The sequence below is a fragment of the Cupressus sempervirens genome, chromosome 5 (genome assembly GCF_028749045.1).
Source record: "Cupressus sempervirens isolate cs-2001-9-10 chromosome 5, ASM2874904v1, whole genome shotgun sequence".
Lineage (NCBI taxonomy): Eukaryota > Viridiplantae > Streptophyta > Pinopsida > Cupressales > Cupressaceae > Cupressus > Cupressus sempervirens.
In genome coordinates, this window is record NC_143122.1 from 937,764,474 (window position 1) to 937,786,609 (window position 22,136).

Here is a 22,136-nt window from a genome sequence, read left to right on the forward strand (position 1 = left end):
AATGAAAGACCACATCCCCATTTAAATATAAATACTATAATAACATCATAATTTAAATGTTAATGAATATATAACATCATAATGTACTAATAAGAACAATATAATCAAGTATTACATAATTTATAATTTATTTGAAAAAAGTGTTTGATTTGATTTCACATGATACACACACATGTATATATAAATTTATATCCTAACTTGATTTTGTCAAGATAGGATATAAATTGCAAATTGGAACAATGTTCACCATCATCCAATTAAATGTAACCACACATATCATGGAGGTATTGTAAATGCTTTAGATGTTTATAAGATCACAAGTGCTAGTATTAAGGATTCTCAAGTATATTTACACTAGTAAATTTGGACATATTTTTTGATGCATGTATGTTGAAATTGTGACTTGAAAACAACTGTCGCTAAACTGGAGTCACAATTTTGATGCACAAGATGGCTATCAATGCATTAACAATAATATTTGTTGAAATTATAGCCATCATTGTCACATGGCAATGTTAGACAACTAGTTTAGAACGTCGAAATATTGACAATTATGAGAGTTGATTTGACGAGCATTTCACACCATCGATGGTAGGATGCATCAAAATATTGATGACCACAAGATATGATTCGATGGGTCTATCATATTCTTGATGACTAGAAGCATTGAAATAGCAATGAATCATAGAGATGATTCGATGGGTTACTTATATAGTCGATGGCAAAATGCATCAAAATATCAACACTAGTCAAAGTTTAAAAAAATAGAATCTTACCCTTTGACTTGCATCGGTGGTATTTTTTGGAAGATGCTACCATCTTCACTTCTATCACTTCTAGCCCCCAATATACTTTTTTATCATATATTCTACATAATATATGCTAAAATGCACAATAACTCTATATCAAATCAATTAGAGTTCTCAACGTTTTCCTATCAGTCTTTCTAACAAATATTTGTTGTGTGTCTTTAGTTAACCATCTTAAATTGTTTACAATGATACTTATTTCATGCTTGAAACATTGTCCCGATCATATCTTTGAATGAGAAACTAGAGTCATAGTTTTGTGTTCAAGGGCCAATTTTATGATTGCATTTTCCAAGTCCAATAGTGGCAAGTTTTGAACACATCTTCAATGTAGCATCTCAATCATCAATATATGTGAATAATGCACATGCTGGTAGTAAACAATATTTAATTAGAGAACTATGACAATATTAGTCCATTTATGTCAAAGCATATCAAGGAGAGCTTTGAATATGAGAGTGCTTTTAAAAAATGACATTGGCAAGTTACTTAGTAGGGTCATTCCATGACAAATAACCAAATGTTTTCATGACATACAACACCATTGTGGAAAACAAAAAATAAACATCATTATATGTCATTGTCATTGGTTATGACAATAACTACAATAAAGTAATGATGCAGAATTTGTTAGGATTAACCTCAGACAGAAATAATAGTTACATGCAAATATAACCAATACCAAAAAATAGTAGATCGCATAAAAGAGAACACAAGACACCAAGATTTAACATGGTTCACCCAATTCCTGGGCTACATCCACCAATAGCAAGTCCAATATTATTATTATCTAGTGATTAGAACCTGATTACAATCCATAATCCCTTATAGCTCAATACCACTGCAAGAAGCTACAATATCACCATTACATTATGAAATCCCTAACCCTAAGCCTTTTTATTCAAGCTTTTTCTACTTACAAAATTAGGGCTAGAATAATAGAAAAATAGTAGTTGACACCTTTTACAATATAAGGGTATTTTTGGATTCAGGAGCATTGCCCCCAAAAACCCCCATGGGGGCAACCCCACCTTGTACTATGACAAGAAGCGCACCTAGGGCGCTACCCCACGACCTTGTAGGAGTGCTACCTCTTGACCTTGTCTTGAGGACATTGTTGCCAAACCCCCATAGAAATAATATGGGGAGAAAAATGTTGAGAATAGATTGAGGAATATTCTTAAAGAAGGAGACTGTTGAGAACATATTGATACAAGTATAATCAATATGTTTCAATAATTTTTGTATGACCAATATCAAACCTTCTATTTGTTAGTAAGAAAACTACTTACATGATTTATGTATTATCACTTATTTGATTGATGAGAAGGATTTGATCAAAAAGATGTATCCATAACACCTAGAGGAAAGGTTGAGTTATGATTATGTAAAAGAGTAAAAGAATTAGCTAAGATAGTGATAACATGATGTATTGATAATATACTTAAGGTTACAAAGGTTGATTACACTAAGAAAGTTTAGAAGAACAAGTTAAACAAAGTTTGTCTGCCAAGCTTGACCAAGTGGATAGTAGGTGCTGAGCAAAGTAAGTGCAAGCCAAGCAAAAAATCAGTTGGAACCAAGTAAAAGTCTACTCTAGTGTATGCCAAGAAAAATAATGGATTCCAAGCACTAGTAAACTTTAGTTCATGCTAAGTGATTTTATAGAGGATGCTGAGCAATGCAGTATGTGCCAAGAATTAGAAGCAAGTTAATGCCATGTGACTGCATTATTTGAAAGATCATGAATTCAATGGATCTAAGCTCACAAGTTTTTTTTCTTGGATTGTATGAAGATAAGATTGATGAGCTGGTGGCACAAAATTCAAGGTAAACCATTTTGAGCCAAATTCAAAGAGGATTGAAGGAGACATTTCTAGAAGAAATATGAAATATGGGGTAGATTCATTGTATCCTACCTAATCTATCCTAGCCCTAAATTGGTTGATGGAGAATGAATGACAAAAGATCTTAATTTCTTATTTATAGGGATGGCTAGAAAGAAGCAAGGGATGTCATGTGTGAGAACCTAAGGAAAATAAGGAGTCAAGGGTTTTTCTTCACCAAGTGACCTAAGAGAAGAGTTTGCATTGGCATGTTAAGCAAGAAGGCTTAAGGGTATAAATGCTTGAAGGGTGAACAAGCTATCAAAGATGAAATGTGTGAAGACCAAGTAGAATGGAGGACTAAAATAGAGATCTATAATTTGCAAATAGAGTTGTGAGTTGTTATCAGATCAAGCCTTACTATTACTCTCTTATAATTATATCAGTCTAGGGTAAATTCTTTGGATTAAGGTTCACCTAACAGTGATTTGTAAATATTTTAATTGAGTGACATTCCAAGTGAATGGTCTAAAGTCCTCTAACAAGGTTCACTCCTAACCGGGTGATTGAAATCCTTTAATAGGGTCACATTTAATAGTCTGTATTGTAAGCTTTAATAATGTTGGCCTTTCATAGGGCATCACTTTAGAAGAGTGGAAAAGAGCAGCATGTTATTGGTGGTTTTTCCCAAATTAGGTTTCCACATAAATCATTGTGTCAAATGTGTTACTAAATTTCTTATGTTTCATGTTTACATTTCTGCAAATTGATTTGATAGTAACTTTTAAGTGATTAAATAATCTTATGGTTGCATGCATGATGATAAATGTTTTATGGGTTCACTAAGCTATTAAATTTTTTTTATTTATACATCTAGACCTTGAATAATTGATTAGTTATTCTAAAAGTATTTCAACAATTGGTATCAGAGCTACCTGCTTAAGAAGACTAGTTTGAAGGTACTAGAAGCACAAAGATCAAGATGTCAAAAAGAGAAGTACCCAAGCCTAATAGAGATAAATTTATTGCATGAAAAAGTTTGATGAAGCTACACCTTGGAGGACTTGGAGATCATGCATAATCTACCATTACTATTGAGCATGTTGATCTTGCTAGAGCCCCAACTACTGAGGATATGAAAAAGAAGAAAGAACATAATCAAACAATGTTGGAGATTGCCTTTTCCCTAAGTTATGCTGAATTTGATGATATCAAAAGTCTTGATAGTGTAAAGAAAATGTGGGATGCCTTAACCACCATCTATGCAGGAGACACTAATGTTCTAAGAACCAAAGCTAAAAGTCTCAGAGGTAAGTTTGATGATATGAGAATGGAAGAAGGTGAAAATATTGCTCAATATGTCACAAGCATAAAAGAAGTTGTTAATGCAATAAGAGAAGCTACTGGTAAAATAGATGATGATAATTTACTAAGAAAAGTTTTAAGAACATTGCTGCCTATATATATGCTATTAGAGTTTTTTCAATTCAAAAATTGAGATGTATACTAGGGAATAATCTAGCATGTGAAGGTCTAATAGGTAAGATCACTACTTTTGAGCTATCTAACTTTGATAATTACAAACCTAAAAATATTGAATCTGCTTTCAAAGCTAAGGTATCATTGAAGGAATCTAATGAGAAGAAGAAGAAGAAAAAGACAAAGTATGTGTCTAGTAATAGTAAACAAATGAGGAGGATGTAAAACAAATTGAAGCACTACTGGCAAGAAGATTCCACAGAGGAAAAGACAAGTTCAAACGTAAATTACCTATCACTTGTTTCAATTGCAATGAGGTTGGCCATATTGTTGCTAGATGTCTAGAGAAGAAAAACTACAAAGGTGGTGACGAATACAAAAGTAGGAGAGATGAAGACAACAAGGACTACAAAGACAAAGGAAAAAAGTCATGCTACCTTGCTGAAGAGGAAATAAAAGATAAATCTAATGAACATGATGATGAAGTGGTGTATGTTGCAATGAAGGATGAATCTAATGAAGATGAGGCAACTACACTTGTGACTTGTGTGAACAAGAATGAAAGATGGAGAATTGATAGTGGGTGTTCACATTACATGACTGGAGATAAAAATAAGTTCATTACCTTAAATTGTTATGATGGAAATAGTGTAAGATTTGGTAATGATGCACCATGTTTGATAAAAGGAAAAGGTTCTATCAAAATCACAAATAAGATTTTATGTGACAATGCTTACTATGTTGAAGGACTTAACTATAATCTTTTGAGTGTGTCACAACTGAATAATTTAGGATGTAAGGTTGAGTTTGAAACCAAGTTTGGTAAAATATATGACACAAATGGAAAACTATTTGGAAAGGGTGATTAGACTAGGAGTATTCTATTCTACCTTGACATAGAGGATGCTACTTGTTTAGTTGTAAAATTTGATGATGTGTGGCTATGACACAAAAGGTTATGTCATGTTAATTTTGATAACTTGGTTAGTATCAGTAACATGAGAAAAGTTAGAGGTTTTCCTAAGTTGAATAAACCTAATAATATAACATGCAAACAATGTCAGTTGGGCAAATATGACAAAGTCATTATTTAAGAGTAAAGCTTATACCCCTAAAGAAATACTAGAGATTGTTCATACTGAATTGCGTGGACCAATTGAAGTGTAAAGCTACAAAGGAGATAAGTATATTATGCTATTTTTTGATAATTATTCTAGAACGATGACAATTATGTTTCTAAAATAGAAATTTGATGCTTTCTAAATGTTTAAGTGGTACTTAGCAAGAGTTGAGAAGGAAACAGGTAAAAGTCTAAAATGTTTGAGATCTGACAAAAGAGGAGAATTTACATCACATGAGTTTGAGATGTTCTGTAATGATAGAGGAATCAAAAGACATGCATCTACTCCTAGAACCCCTCCACAAAATGGAATTTCTGAAAGGAGGAACAAATCTATAATGGACTGTGCTAGAACACTCATGATGGAGAAAAATGTTGCTTTGAAATACTAAAGAGAAGCTGTAAGTACAACTGTCTATACCTTGAACTATGTACAAGTCAAGAAAGGTACTCATTCAACACCTTTTAAACTATGGTATGTATACTCATCCAATGTAAAATACTTTAAGGTATTTGGAAGAAAATACTATATTCTCAAAGACTTCAGGAATGGAAAATTAGATGCAAAAAGTGAAGAAGGTATATTCCTAGGATATTCCACAAGAACTAAAGCTTATAAGTGTTTAAATACTAACACTAACAAAGTTGTAGAAAGTGAAAATGTAAATTTTGATGAATATATAGAAGTATATGAGGCTGAACCTATGAAAGAACTAGAAGAATACAAATCTTTTGTATACTTTTATGAAGGTATGCTTGCTGAATAAGATGCTACAAATCAAGCTACAATCAACAACAAGTTTCAGTGATTGCTGAGTCACATACTATGAATGTTGAGTTGCATTTAGGAACTGAGCTACGTTCAGATGCCGAGTTACAAAATAAAGTTGAAGCACATTTTGATTATGATATTAGTAGAGATGTTAAGCTACTTGATAGAGATGTACATACGTAGTGACTCTAAAGTTGAAAGACCAAATGAGGAAACTAGAGCTGAACCAAGATTGTCCAAATATGTTAAGAGACATCATCCTATTGCACAAATTATTGGAGATAAAGATGCTAGACCAATGACAAGAAATAGATTGAGAAATGATACAAGTTTACTGAGTATAAAAGAACCTAAATTAGTGAGAGATGCATTAGAAGATGTGAATAGGAGTAAATCCATGGAAGAAGAGATTGAAAAAATTGAGAAAAATAAAACATGGACAATAGTTCATAGACCAGAAAACAAAAAATTGATTGTCACCAAGTGGGTATTCAGAAACAAGATAGATGAAAATGGTGAAGTCACAAGAAACAAGGCAAGGTTAGTCTACAAAGGATATGCAAAAGAAGAAGGAATTGACTATGGAGAGATCTTTGCTCATGTTTCTAGATTGGAAGCAGTAAGTACTTTACTTGCTTATTCTGCATAAAAAAAGGTTTTAAAGTTTATCAAATGGATGTTAAATTTGCATTTCTGAATGACATATTAGAGGAAAATTTTTACATAGAACAACTAGAAGGATTTTTTGATGTTAACAATAAGAACATGGTATGTAGATTAAACAAAGCTCTATATGGTTTGAAACAAGCACCAAGACCATGGTATGAGAGACTTCATAATTATCTTGTGAAGATTGGATTTGAAAGGACCGATGATAACAAAAATCTATACATGAAGACAGAAAAAGGAAAAGGTATTTTGTTATCTAAAATTTTTGTTGATGATATCATATTTGGAGGTCAAGATCCTTTATGTAAGGCTTTTGCAAATGAAATGAAGCAAAAATTTGAGATGTTTATGTTTGGAGAGATCAAATTCTTTGTGGGTTTGCAAATATATCAGATAAAATATGGTATATACATCACTTAGTCAAAATATGTCAAGGAAATACTAAAAACTTTTGGATTGGAGGATTCCATACCAATAAGTACACGTATGGTGACAGGACACAAATTGTCAAAGAATGATGATTCAGCTGAGGTGAATCAAACATTATACAGGTTTATGATTGGCAAATTACAATATGTAGTACATAGTAGACCTGCCATTGCATTATTTGTAGGGATAGTTGCAAGATTCTCTGCTAATCTTAGGGAGAATCATCTGATGGCTATAAAGGGAATAATGAAATATCTGAAAGGAACAGAGGAGTATGGTCTATACTATAAGAAAAATGAGAAATTTGATTAAGAGCCTATATTGATGCTGATTGGACTAGAAACATTGATGATAAAAAGAGCACCGGTGGAGGATTGTTTTTCTTAGGCAAGAAGCTAGTCACATGGACTAGCAACAAACAAAACTGTACCTCACAATCTACTGCTGAAGCTAAATATGTTGTTGTTGTTGTAAATTGTACAAATATTGTATGGATTAAACAATTACTCAAAAGTATGAAGGAAGAGAACATATAACCAATGATACTTTATTGTGACAATACAAATGCTATCAATATATCAAAAAATCTTGTGATGCGCACAAAGACTAAGCACATTGAAATCAAGTATCATTACTTGAGAGAATTAGTTCAAGATAAAGAGGTGAAGATGGAATATGTTAACACAAAAGAACAAATTGTTGATATCTTCACAAAAGTATTACCTAAGGATGCTCATGAGTATCTAAGAGGTAAACTTGGGGTGATATCCCTATCAAAGGCTATCTAAGTAACAAAAGGAGTGCCCTGCATCAAACAAGCTAATTTTCATAAGTTACAAATTGATGTAGTGGATCTTACTTTAGGAGTTGCCTAAAGTAGTCAATGAGCTAAAACTAAAAATTAGTCACAAGTAAGGTGACAATGGGAGAAACTGAAGAAGTTCATGTCTGCATATTAAGATGACAAGTCTTTGGTATTATTGTCAAAGAGGGAGATAATTGCTGATCAAGGAAAATACAAGAAAGAGGGAGATAGTTATTGATCAAGAGAACAAAGAAGGATAAATCCTAACATCTACCTAGTATGAGGGAGATACAAGAAATAATTCAAAGGGAGTTATAAGGATGACTCAAAAGAGTTTTGTAACCTATTGAAAAGATAAAAGTAAGATATGATTTTTTGATAGAGGGAGAGACTTCAATAAGAGGAATTAATTTTTGGTTTTTTTTTGGTCTTACTATTTTAACCTAGTCAATTTGGTTGATCAGTTTGGTTTTTCATCAATGCCAAAGAGGGAGATTATTGAAGAAGGAGACTATTGAGAATAGATTGATACAAATATGGTCAATATGTTTCAATCATTTTTTTGTCACTAATTTCAAACCTACTATTTTCTTCTAAGAAAACTACTTATATGATTTAAGTATTATCACTTATTTGATTGATGAAGAGAATTTGATCAAAAAGATGTAATAATAGCACCTAGAGGAAATGCTGAGTTATGATTATGTAAAGGAGTACAAGAATCTGCTAAGACAATGATAACATGATGTATTGATAATCTACTTAAGGTTATAAAGGCTAGTTATTCTAAGCAAGTTTAGAAGAACAAGTTAAACAAAATTTGTCTGCCAAGCTTGACTGAGTGGATAGTAGGTGCCAAGAAAAGTTAGTGCAAGCAGAGCAGAAAATTAGTTGGAGCCAAGTAAAAGTCTACTCTAGTGTATGTCAAGCAAAAAAATGGATGCTAAGTAAAATTTAGTTGATGCCGAGCACCAGTAAACTTTAGTTCATGCTAAGTGATTTTACAAAGGATGTTGAGCAATGTAGTATCTGGCAAGCATCAGAAGCAAGTTAATGCCAAGTGGCTGCATTATTTGAAAGATCATGAATTCGATGGATTTGAGCTAACAAGTTTGCTTTCTTGGATTGTGTGAACTAGGTGGAAGATAAGATTGATGAGCTGGAGGCACATAATTCAAGGTAAACCATTTTGAGGCAAATTCAAAGAAGCTTGAAGGAGAAGTTTCTAGAAGAAATATGAAATATGGGGTAGATTCATTGTATCCTACCTAATCTATCCTAACCCTAAATTGGATGATGGGGAATGAATGACAAAAGATCTTAATTTCCTATTTATAGGGATGGTTGGTCAGAATCAAGGGTTTTCATGTACGAGAACCTAAGGAAGCTAAGGAGTCAAGGGTTTTTCTTCATTAAGTAACCTAAGAGAAGAGTCTGCATTGGCATGTTAAGCAAGGAGGCTTAAGGGTATGAATGCTTGAATGGTGAACAAGCTATCAGAGATGAAATGTGTGAAGACCAAGAAGAATGGAGGACTAAAACAAAGATTTGTAATTTGCAAATAAAGATGTAAGTTTTTATTAGATCAAGCTTTACTATTAGTCTCTAATAACTATATCAGTCTAGGGTAAATCCTTTGGATTAAGGTTGACCTAACAGTCATTTGTAAATCCTTTAATCGAATGAAATTTCAAGTGAATGGTCTAAAGTCCTCTAACAAGGCTCACAACTAACAGGGTCACATTTAATAATGTGTATTGTAACCTTTAACAGGGTTGGCCTTTCACAGGGCATCACTTTAGAAGAGTGAAAAATAGTAGCATGTTATTGGTGGTTTTTCCCAAATTGGGTTTCCACGTAAATCATTGTGTCAAATGTGTTACTAAATCTGTTATGTTTCATTGTTACATTTCTACAAATTGATTTGACAGAAACCTACAAGTTTTAAGTGATTGCATAATCTTATGGATGCATGCATGATGGTAAATGTTTTATGGGTTCACTTAGTTGTGAAAAGTTTGATTTATACATTTGGAACTTGGATAATTGATTCACCACCCACCCCCCCCCCCCCCCGACCTCTCTGAGTTATTCTAAAAGTATTCCAACAAAAGCCATGCTGAATAAATGTCTGAGTCTGATTAGGCTCCATATCACAATAAACTTTTTGCATACTAACAAAGGCATGCTGTTGTCTTCACAACCTATAGAATTATTGACCTCTCTCTCTCTCTCTCTCTATATATATATATATATATATATATATATATATATATATATATATATATATATATATATATATATATATCTTTTTCTATGAAATTCTTTAAGGAGCTTGGAGAGAACATGGATCTTGGGGTTTATTTTTTATTTTTGGCAAAATAAGGATGATAAAATATTAAAACCTAGAAGAAACTCTCAGTATCAACTAAATAAACTCTATGGTCTTTGGTGCCTAATTCTCTCACTCCCCTGCAATCTCAGAGTCATCTTTCATCCTACAATATACATTCATTCACCTTCATTTGACTTGTACAGATTCATAGCTTGTACTTGTAGAGAGTCTCATAAGATATTGAAAATAACAAAGATAGTATAAGAAACCTAAAGCCAATAAACTTAGAAGATTAATATACCTTTTTAGCATATATTCTACAAAATATGGACTCTTTTATGCACAATAGCTCTATACCAAAATTAGTTGAATTATAAAACAAACTTGGGAGCACTGCTTTGCACTAGGCAATATCTAGGGAAGACAAACATGTGTAGAAATGGTGCAAGAGTTGTTAAAAGTGGATTCTTCTACTTATACATTCAATTTAAATGGATTGATGTTGATTGACATTAAAGGGGGAAAAAAGTATTCTTGCATACTTCATAAGATATTGAACTACGAACTAGGTTGTATTGATCCAAGTCATCAAAAGCATAAATGAAATATTCTATACTTGGAAATAAGGAGTAAACAACCCCAAATGGTCAGATAAAATACTGTAAAAAATATGATAAAATAGAATGTGACTTATTTCTCAACATGTAGAGTCCAAACTCCTGTATATAACTTCAATGTATGATTGCATAACTCTTGTTGTACACAACCAAAAAGTAATAATGCCAATCAAAGCAATTTTGCAATTTCAAAAAGATAATGCAAGAATACGTCTGAATATAGTTGATTATACCCACCTCTTCCCAAGCCTTTTAAATTGTAAACCCATGACATAATAGACTCATTCTCAAATGACACAAAGAAGACACCTACTCATTATATATATGTATGTATGTATGTATATGTACACACACACACACACACACACACACACACACACACATATTGACAATCAAATAATTTTTTCTCCTTAGTGGACAAGTGTCATACACAATCTCTTGCGAAAGTAGCTCCATGTCTATATACAACTTATAGAGAAAGCAACATGTTGTTCATTTCTACTAGAGAGACAATTGGTAATCAGCAATAAATCATAATCTCCATACAACTTATAGGCATTTTAAGGTGTTCACCTAGAACTTGCTAAGGTCACACACTAAAAGTAAGTACCATGTTGGAGACTTCAAAGTTTGAGTATTCCCATCTACAATAATGATAATAATGCATGCGAGAGACAATAATGACATGATACAAAAATAAGGTGAAACTAAAATGCTTTTAATAGGTTTAGTTTGAGCTTCACTTAGTTTTGAGAATCCTGTCACATTCTCTACTTAAAAAGGCCAACCACATGAAGGTGGAAGCTAATTTGGCCTCTCCCCCCTATAATCACTCTAAATTCCCCATTAACAACTAAGTAAAAATTCATTCATTCATTTTAGAATTATATCATTGAATCATTATAATCACATAATATACATTAACAAGACATACAATTAATTAATACATATAAACATTCATCAATAATTTGTGAACATTCATAAAAATCCATCAACACATTCATCATCAAACAAGGTTTTTAACATTCATTTTTCTTTTCTTTTCTTTTTTTGAAGATAAAGGCTAATAGGCACATTGTGACTATCTTTGACATCCTTGGCTCTTGTGGTTCTGATCTTACGACACGAGGCTTCCTCTTCTTTTGTTGAGGACAAGGTTGATGCATCCCTGCAATAAGAAATAAATGGGTTAAATTATAAACATTATTAAACATGCTATAAGTATTTCATTAATCTAAAGAACATAATAATGATTTTTCTTTACCTGATAGTGCCACATCATCTATTGTCACATTTTGTTTAGTCCCAACCTCAACATGCTCAATACTAACATCATGCTCTATATACTAAAAAATTATCACATAAAGGTTATGCCAATTGCAATTTGAGATGTTAAATTTGATGATAGAAATTGAATATGTACCTGTATCATTGTGATGCACATTGAGGTCTCCATCACGTGTAGGATTCATGCCTTCGTCATCATGAGTGAGATTTGTGCCGAGAGTAGTAGGCTATAGTGAAATGCCATGCACACATTGTTATTATTGTTCAAAATTAACATCAAATAGATTATTTTTCATGAAGTTCTCAATTACTCTTATTATTCATTTCACCTATTTACTTGTGTGTCAACCGCTGCAACAGAATATTCTACATCTATTTGACCACTAGAATCTATGCGGTGGCAGGTATCCACTGCTTTATAGCCTTGCTTGAAGATAATTTGTTTGTCCTCTTCTATGGGTGCTAGATTAAATTCAATGCCCTGCATTTTTTGCATAATATTGTCAATAATTAACGTATTGCTTATTTGTAATTTTATATAAAAAAATTTCAATGAAATTTCATTTATTTCTACTTAAAAGGCATGGGTGAATTTTCATATATCCACCAGAGCCAAGATGGTGTTGACCAACCTTCTCTTTTCTAGCTTGTGTAAAATTTGAAATATGTTAGAAATATGTTATATTATATAAATACACAATCATAAATATATAAATATGTTAGATTATATAAATCTACAAATGAATTAAACATGGAAATTGTAAAAAAGAAGTTGTTGCCATTTTGCAAAAATGACAAGTTTTGGAAGATGGAATGTTATCCATTTTGGATGAGCTCTTAGAGGAGGTGAAAGGTCATTTTTTGTATTAAAAAAATGTCGTCTCATATAAAAGAGAGGAGAGGAGATGTGGATTTAGAAAGACGAAGAGCAGGGTGTAAGAGTTTGTATAATAAATCAGTCATTTTTTGTAAAATATTGCTGATATATTGGTATTTTGCTTGCAGTCTTATTATCTCCTCCTTTTTCTTGAGGTTATGGTGATTATTAAGTTTCTTATATGTGGCAATGAATATCTAGAGCTACTATTGATATTATAAGTGTGCATAACATCTTTGGGTTATGGCAAAAGGCCTCGCTACTCACTATTAGACAGTAAATATTGTGCAAATTCAGAATGAAGAATACATTGATTGTATGATTCTCACTATATGGGGATTGGGGAATGTGTTAGTTGTTTCTTGGTTGTCTTGATAGTTATCTTATGGGTTTGAATCATAACCATTTCTCCTTGTGAAGAGTTGACCACGAATCAACATGTTAACTGTTGTTGCAAGCAAAAATAGTGAATCAATATTCTTGAAAAAAAATGTGATAGAGGCTTGGTTATGGTGTGCATGTGTGTTTGAAGGTTGGTATGAATTCATGATATTTTGAAGATTCTTTTGGAAGGATGGAATAGATGAGAGACTAAAGTTTGTGAGACAGTTATCATATTCAACAATGAAATCCTCATTATAACAAGGGTTTGAAGGTTTGGGTATCTCCTCAATGACTACGAGCACAAAAGTCAATAGTTTGGAAGATTATGACATGGTAATGGTGTATTGAATATTGTTTGTTCTAGTTCTTGAAGGTTTTGAGAGGTTAAAGGTTGAGTATGTTCTTCAAGCTTATTAACCTAGATTAGGGCCTACGAGTTATGTGACTTAATGAACAAGTTAGAACCTAATCTCACTAGAGATCACAAATTTGTGCATAATTATATAAATACTACCACATACCTATTTTTTTGGGTAGTGGGTTAATTCCTTTATCCCTTAGGCCCCGTTTGGTTGTAGGAATTAGGCAGGAATAGAAAAATCTAAATGCCCACATTCGCCAATTTGATGTTTGTTTGTAAAATATGAAATTGGAATTAGAATTCACCTATCCCAATTTGACACCAAAATGAGCATAAAGGAATTCCTTAAAAAAAGATGTAATATTAATAGGTTATCGTTATTCCAATTTTTAATAAACCCAATTTGATGGGTTGTCAGGTTTGTGACTTTGTTGTTTGATTGTATTTTGTCACTCAAATGCATTTTTGGACTATTTTCTTCGTTCATCATAAGATATAAACTAGGCCAACATTATTTAATGTTTAATATGTATTTGTTTTAAAATGACAAAAAAAACTAATATAAGATTTGATATCTTTTCTAAACTTTCATAAAATTATCTTTACAAATAGATCTCATGTTTAGTCTTATAATTAAAATTATGTTGAAAGATCATTTAAATATAAAATTAATAATCTCAACTTATTTTATATTTTATATTTTATTTAATATATTTAAAAATAAAATCATTTTAGTTTTGATCTCATACCCATTAAAATAATTTGATTTAATTTAGAATTAAATTCATAATATACAATATAATATGTCCTTTGAATTTCAAAGGTTGTGGTATATATTTCACTTATAATGTCAATTTAAAAATAAAATAAAGGCTAATTAAAATGATTTGGCTTTATAAAAAATTAATAAAAAATCATTTTTTATAAATAAAAAATCTTATTTATTTAAAATATTACCAAACTAAAAAATAATTTAATTATTAAAAATTTAAAACAAAACTTATTCCAATTCCAATTTCAATTTTTGCAACCAAACATAGAATATGCATATTTCAACTCCTCTTCTAGGTCAACCAAACAGGTCCAAATAATAGTCCATCACTAATTTTAAGAATGCACGAATACTAGAAGAGAGCTCATTCCAACATAGATAAATGCCACATTTGACAATTCTTGTAGCCAGAAAGGCCCTTAGTCTCTTCTCTTTTGCATCTTCAATGATTCATTCTACTCTAGCTGTGGCACCATAAGAGGACACTCGTACTTTGGGTTGAGCTTTAGAGCCCTTTTGTATTGGTCTCTCACAATCTTTAGATGTTTGCAATTTTTTTAAGAAGTTGGGCTCTGTTCAAAATATTTTTACCAAAGAAATCCTCCATAGTTTTTATGAGATGATATTTTAATTCAAGGGCTTGCTCAGTCTAGCTTTTAACAAAAAAGAACTTGTTAGATAAAAAAATTAGTTCAAGCTATGTACATTGAATATATTACAACAAATGAATGAACAAAAAAAATGTAGCAACCAATTATATCAAGCTATGTACCTTTTACATACTTTGGCTCCAAATATCTTCAATGTTAAATCATAAAAAGTTTCATAAAAAGATCGTTTCTTGCAAAATCATTATGACATCATTAGTCAAAAATGAGTTATAAGTAAACTACAATTACACTCTAAATAATCACAATTTTAAAGTACATGGAAGCTTAGGAAATTTTAAGGGAATCATATCTTTCTCGGCCATCAACAATGATGCCTCCAAAAATCCAATACAAATAACATGGGTTGCTCTAGGAAAGGCTGGTAAATTATCAGCAATACTGGTATCAGTTCTACCACCATGAGAAGTTGTACCTTTCCCTACAAAAAGTTAATTAATGTCATAATATACTCAAATGAACAAGCAAGTACAAATATTATCATATTTAACACAACAAAATGTAGCAAAAGAAGGATTTACCAACTCTTGTTGCAACACGTGTGGATGTTTGCATGCTCCTTATTGCCAATCCTATCGTCAAAAATCTTGGAGTGCTAGCCGACCTCATGGAAGTAGGCATATGGAAATCATGTCTCTTATTTTCCTTTAATAGAATTTAATAATAAATAATAAATAACAATGACATCGCTATCAGGAGAAACTCTCCACCCATGAGTCATTCCAAATAAATATTAATAAGTCAAGGTAAGCATTATACCACTATAAGTGGAACTAGTCTTATAATAATATATCAGGAGCAATAAATCATCATATCACAATAAGAAATATTTGAAAGATAATTGCATATGTTTAAGGATCAAAATCATACACAATGGTAGCATCATTACGAACACTTGCCAATTTTCATCAACAGACGAAGAATAGAAAATGTATCATTATAAGTGATAGTAATTATAGTGAGAGTAGGAATAGATTGTAGCTTACTTACATTGTCATATTAGAGACAACTACCAATCTAATTAGTTTTACAATTCAAATTAAAGATCATCCTTGCATAATTGTTATGAGTCATATTAGAAATAACATAGATAATCTTAACATTGTTGCATTGCACTAAGTGCAGATATATAGACCAAAATCATCTTACATATACCTAATTTTTGTATCAGAGATAATAGTGACATTGTTCTCATATACCATATCAAGTGTATAACATAAGAACTATAATTTAAAAGTGGTACCATAGACTATTTTTCTTACATCAATCATTATCAGTTTAAAGTGTTATTTGGGACTTTAAGGAAAGAAGTCTCTTTCAATTGAGTTTTGTAATTTATTTGTACCTATTTCCCATTTTTTAATAAAAGGAGACATTACATCAAGGGCATTATCAATGAGGAGCTTATAATGAAAAAGACATTTGTAAATGAATTTATATGGATTTGTAAGTTTTTATGACAATGACAACAAAATCATATTAGAGGCAATGATAGAAAGTTTCAAACCAACTGTTATGTACAACACAGATATCAAAATCATATCATCACAAGCTCATGGACATGGAATTGGTCAAGAGGATATACATTTAAGACTACATCATCATAAAAACTCAACAATTATAATAAGAAAAGATATATATGAGTTTTCCACATACAACTAAGATAACATATTAGGAATGTGTATCAATTATAGAGTATGGATAATGGATTGTATCAATCTTAAGTATCAAAGAATGAATACAAGTGGTTAAGTTAAGGAGAAGAGTGAACATGACAACAATAATATAAAACTATCAATAATAATCATGAAGGAAATAATGTCCCTTTTGATGATTGAGAATTGAAATCTCATACCTATAGGACATACATTGGTACACTTGTTAGGTTGAAGAATTTGGTAGGGTCTCAAAAAAATCTTGTAACAAAACATACATATTGTGGTTCATGAGTATAAAACATAAAGCTTTATTGAACTATTGTCCTAGAAAAAGATTCACTATTGCTTACTTCCAAACAATGTTCTCTATGACACAATTCATTTCTTATGGCCTCTTTCTCTTTTGTTGGATGTGGATCCATCACAAGCCCAAGAATTTGTAGATTAATGGTCTTTAGTGTCTTTTTACATAGGCCAATAGGGTCACTGCTATGTGTGATGTCATCATTGCATAATTCTATGGCTTCCATATCAACAAACAATTGCTATTGTGAAATATGTTCCTTTCTCTTTCCCTATGAATCAAATTGTGACAAAAATATCAATAAAACAATCAAAATAATTCCAAAAGCTTCACAAAAGTAACATAATAATCTAACATTTTGTAAAATTACAATTGCATTAATTTTTATATAGAAGGTTTACCTACACTGGAGAAGGGGTGGGAGCAACATCCCTACCTTTGTCATCTGATGGATTGGCCATGTCACCCTATGACAAAGAATATATATAAAAACATCAACATAATCAAAGGAATAGTCCACTTAGCAAAAAAAATTATTATTAAAATGGTATATTGTATATTAGAGTTCTAATTGGAAGTAATTAGTTTAAATTTTACATATATAGTACTTACAAGTACCATGATAGTAACTTTCTTTGTATCTATGCAATTCAAATTTTAATCTATTAGCAACTCTTGCGCTAAATTTATTGATTTTATCACACATACAAAAACATGATTTCCCTTACACGCCTTGAAAATGTAATTGGGTTTCTTAATAGTTGACCCAAGATGTGTATTATTTATAAAAATTTCAATGTTCCCTATTGCTTTTGGCCTTCCACTAATGTACACAACAAGTCTTTTTCTTTGATCATTTGCTTTCCATTGTAGATAATTTGCTGATAGTGCATACCTACACATATTTTTTTTTTTATTGAACTATCTGCATCCAATTTTTGTAATTGTAACAAGGTCCTACATACTCCATTAATTCAACAAATTTTTTTATAACTAACCTTTATGCCATCCATTGAAAATAGGCTCAAACCATGTAATGATGATGGAGCTATGCGATATATACTCTCATCAACACAAAAATTGGTGTTAATTTGAGGTAATTCCTTAGGTACCCATTCTTTCTCAAGATGTGTATACCTCAAGGGAACCTTGATGTGTGTATCACATTATACTTTACCAGTCTTCCTCTTGGATCGTGTCTAATGATAAATGACCAACCCAGTTGATGTGAAACACCAATGTAAAATACTTGCTCACATTGGCTTGGAAGAACATAGGGCTCATTTTCAAGTTGCTCAAATGACTTTGTATTAATCATTGCAAATCCATTATTATGTTTATAATAGTTCTATTATGATCATTTTGATTCAGTTGTAACTTGTACCATTTGACACCAAATAGAACTTGTTTAAAGGAATTAATGTCACACTCAATTATATCTTCCAAAATTCCATAGCATTTGTTTTCAGATTGTTGAGGATGCATGTCCTTTCTAAACAAAACATTGGTGACCTCGAACATTGTAGTTATCCCAAAATCAAAAGTTCTCTTAGTCTCCTCCACCTTTTTTATGCAAAATTTATGATCATTGTAGTACATAGCTCTGTGGTGCTTGACCTATTATTTTTCAAACATGTCAAAATTATGCATCCATCCTTGAGTTGATATTAAAAAAATGGGTCATGATAGATTAAATTATACGTACCTGTCCACCTCTTAAACCATTTTTTAGATCAATTACCATTGGCGTAACATTGAGATCTCCATTATGATGAGCTTCTTTAACCAATGAAGCAACAACTTCCCATGTTAATGAGTGACCATTTTGTTGAGATCATTCAATCCATACCATCATCCAATCAAGATTGTTTGCAATATACAAATGAAGTGCATCCCACTCATGAGAAACTATATAAAATAAATATACCAGTTAGAAATAACTTATATTGATGATGGATAAGAATTAATTAACTACAATGATACCTTATAATTAGTTCTCACTTTCCCCAATCTACCTTTCCCCATCAAATACTCCCCCTTCGAATCTGTTCATGGAGTTGGGATCCCAAATATGATCTACATGGATCTTTGATGCAAACTTGGGAAGATATTCACTAATGTAAACCATGGTCTGGTAGACCATATATCCCTTGACCATGGAACCCTTAGGATGTTCTCTCTGTCAAACCAAGCCCTTAAAAAATTTCAATTGCCTCTCAATCATCTACACAATTCAATTTCCTCAACTTGATGTATGAGGTAGTGTTCTTGTGCATTATAAAAAGTTGAAGGTAGACACTTTTGCGTCTCACAAAAAAGTTGAGGAATGTCTCTCTTCCATTGCTTTATGTCTTTTTTATCAATTTCTTTAGATGAAAACTAGCTATAATATATTCATCACACAAAAATATATTAATGAGACTAATAACACTTCTATACAAAAAATCTAATAAATAACACTTCTAACCTCATGTATTTCCCAAGATCATATGCAATGTGTTTGACACTCATGTTGTCAAAGTTGTGTGGAAGAGATAGAGGTAGAATGTACTACAGTAATAATAAAATGATCTTTTCAATATATTATAAGATAAAATAATAAAAAGTACATGATGTTTTACAAATTTATTGTAAATAGACATGTGTTTTGAACCCTAACCCAAAATCACCTTTCTTTGATATGAGACTAGTTATGTCTGCAAACAAATCCTATGAGAAATTTAGTTTTTTAATGGTTTCATATATGGCATCAATTTGTTGATGCATTAATAACCAAGGAATGACACTCGTGTTAATCTGGTTTCCATTGCTATTTGATTCAACAAAAAAAATTCAATGCATGATTTGATTCATTAATGTCATTGCAAATTTTGACCAATTTTTCTTTGTCATGCCTTCCTCCAATACTTTCCATAGTGTCTCTGTTACATTCTTTCCAATATGCATAGCATCAAATAAATACATGATTAGGAGGTGCTTGTAGTACGATAACCTACTAAATTATCTAAGATAGCTTTTAAATCCTTTTGGGAGTTTCTAATTGATGCCTTTATGACCTTTATGAACATTAGTTTTATCATTACTAAACAAAAGACAATATCCAACTTTAAATTTCAAATGAAAACCTACATCAGATGGAATGACATTACATTGATGATTCATTCTATTGTATTCCAACTTTCACATGTGAGGTGTCATTCTTCATGGCTTTGATGTTGTCTCCTCTTTCCCATTGAATTTTTTTTTAAAATAAATTTGATACTTATGGTTTTTGCGGAGAAATTGTCTATGCTTAGCAAACACCTACTTTCCTAAACTTTTTGAATGGCGAAATTTCATCTTTGGACCATAAATTGGACATGCAAATTTTTCCTTTGTCTAAAGACCTACAAGATTATGTATAACTGGATGACATGTGTACTATAAGATTCAAATTTACAATTATCACATGCAACTTAAACATACAACTAAAAGTATGTGTTAACAGTTTTACATACCACAAAAATGTGTTAGTCTAGTGGCATCATTTATTGTCCATACAAGCATTGCACATAATTAAAATTTTCTTTCATTAATTGGTCTAGAGATTTCATATATAGTGACCCCATTCCATAACTCCGACAACTCATCAATCAAGGGCTCAATATATACATTCATATCTTTCACTTGGTACTTACCTAATTGAATGAACATAAACAAAATATAATTAATATGGCCATTTTGATACTATGTTTATAAATTAATTTAGATGACTATTAAATGGAAAATTACCTAGTACAATCATTGCCAACATTATGTGCTCCTTCTTTATAGAAATCCAAGGAGGAACGTCATTGTTAATAACAAAAGTAGGCCAAACCGAGTAAACATATCTTATCTCTCCAAATGGATTGACATTGTTTGCTACCAATGAAAGCTTTAGATTATGAGGTTCTTCTTTAAACATTGGCCACCTATCTTCTATGTCCTTAAATGCAGAACCATCCATAGGCACTCAAATAATGTCATCTTGACTTCTATTGGATGCATGGTAATCCATAAATTATGCCAAGCTAGTACACCTGAATAATCATTGTAGACGTGGAATAATGAGAATTTATCGAAGAACCTTATATGGCAGCTATTTCATTATTTGATCTCATTGATATGTACTAATGTCACAATCAAGGTATTCTATTGCAAATTCATGTTGTTTATGATATATAATATGATCATTGGGACATGAATGTATTGCTTGATACCCCATTCCAATATCTTTCATAATGGTTGATAATTCTTGATAATTCTTCAGTAAAGATGACATCTAAACAAATCTACAAGAATATGAAAATAGTGTACAGTCTCAAAAACAATAAGAGGTTGATAATGAAGAATGCCCCAAACATCACCTAATTATGTCTCTAGAAACTAGTCAACAAAAAAATATTTAATGTGATCAAATGAAAACATAATAGTAGGAAGGTACCTTTAGGTGATGGATTGTTAAGCATATCTAGCCCAAAATAGAAATCAACAAAAGATTGGAACTTGCCATGGGTGAAGGGAATAGTTAAAACTCAAGGATTAGGATGGGTAAATATAGAATGGAAATATTTGAAAAATGAGGAGGGATTTTTTGGACATATAAGAGAAGTAACCGAGAGGGGAGGGATGAATCAACTACAAAATAAATTCAGATCCCTTAGATGTCAGTACAAAATAATTTTATAAAAACTTAATTCTGTTGATACTCAATGAAAAAAGAAATGTTGAAACTTAGTAAACAAGGTAATTGCTAGGTAAACATTAAACTTGCAAATATTAAGATATTATCTACTATTAATTTAACTTAGTTGCAAGAATATAAAAGAAAAAGCATGAACACATTAGATACCAAGATTTAATGTGGAAACCGAATTTGGGAAAAACCACCAATCACAACTAATTACTATTTTCACTCTTCTAAAGTGAGCCTTGTTAGGATT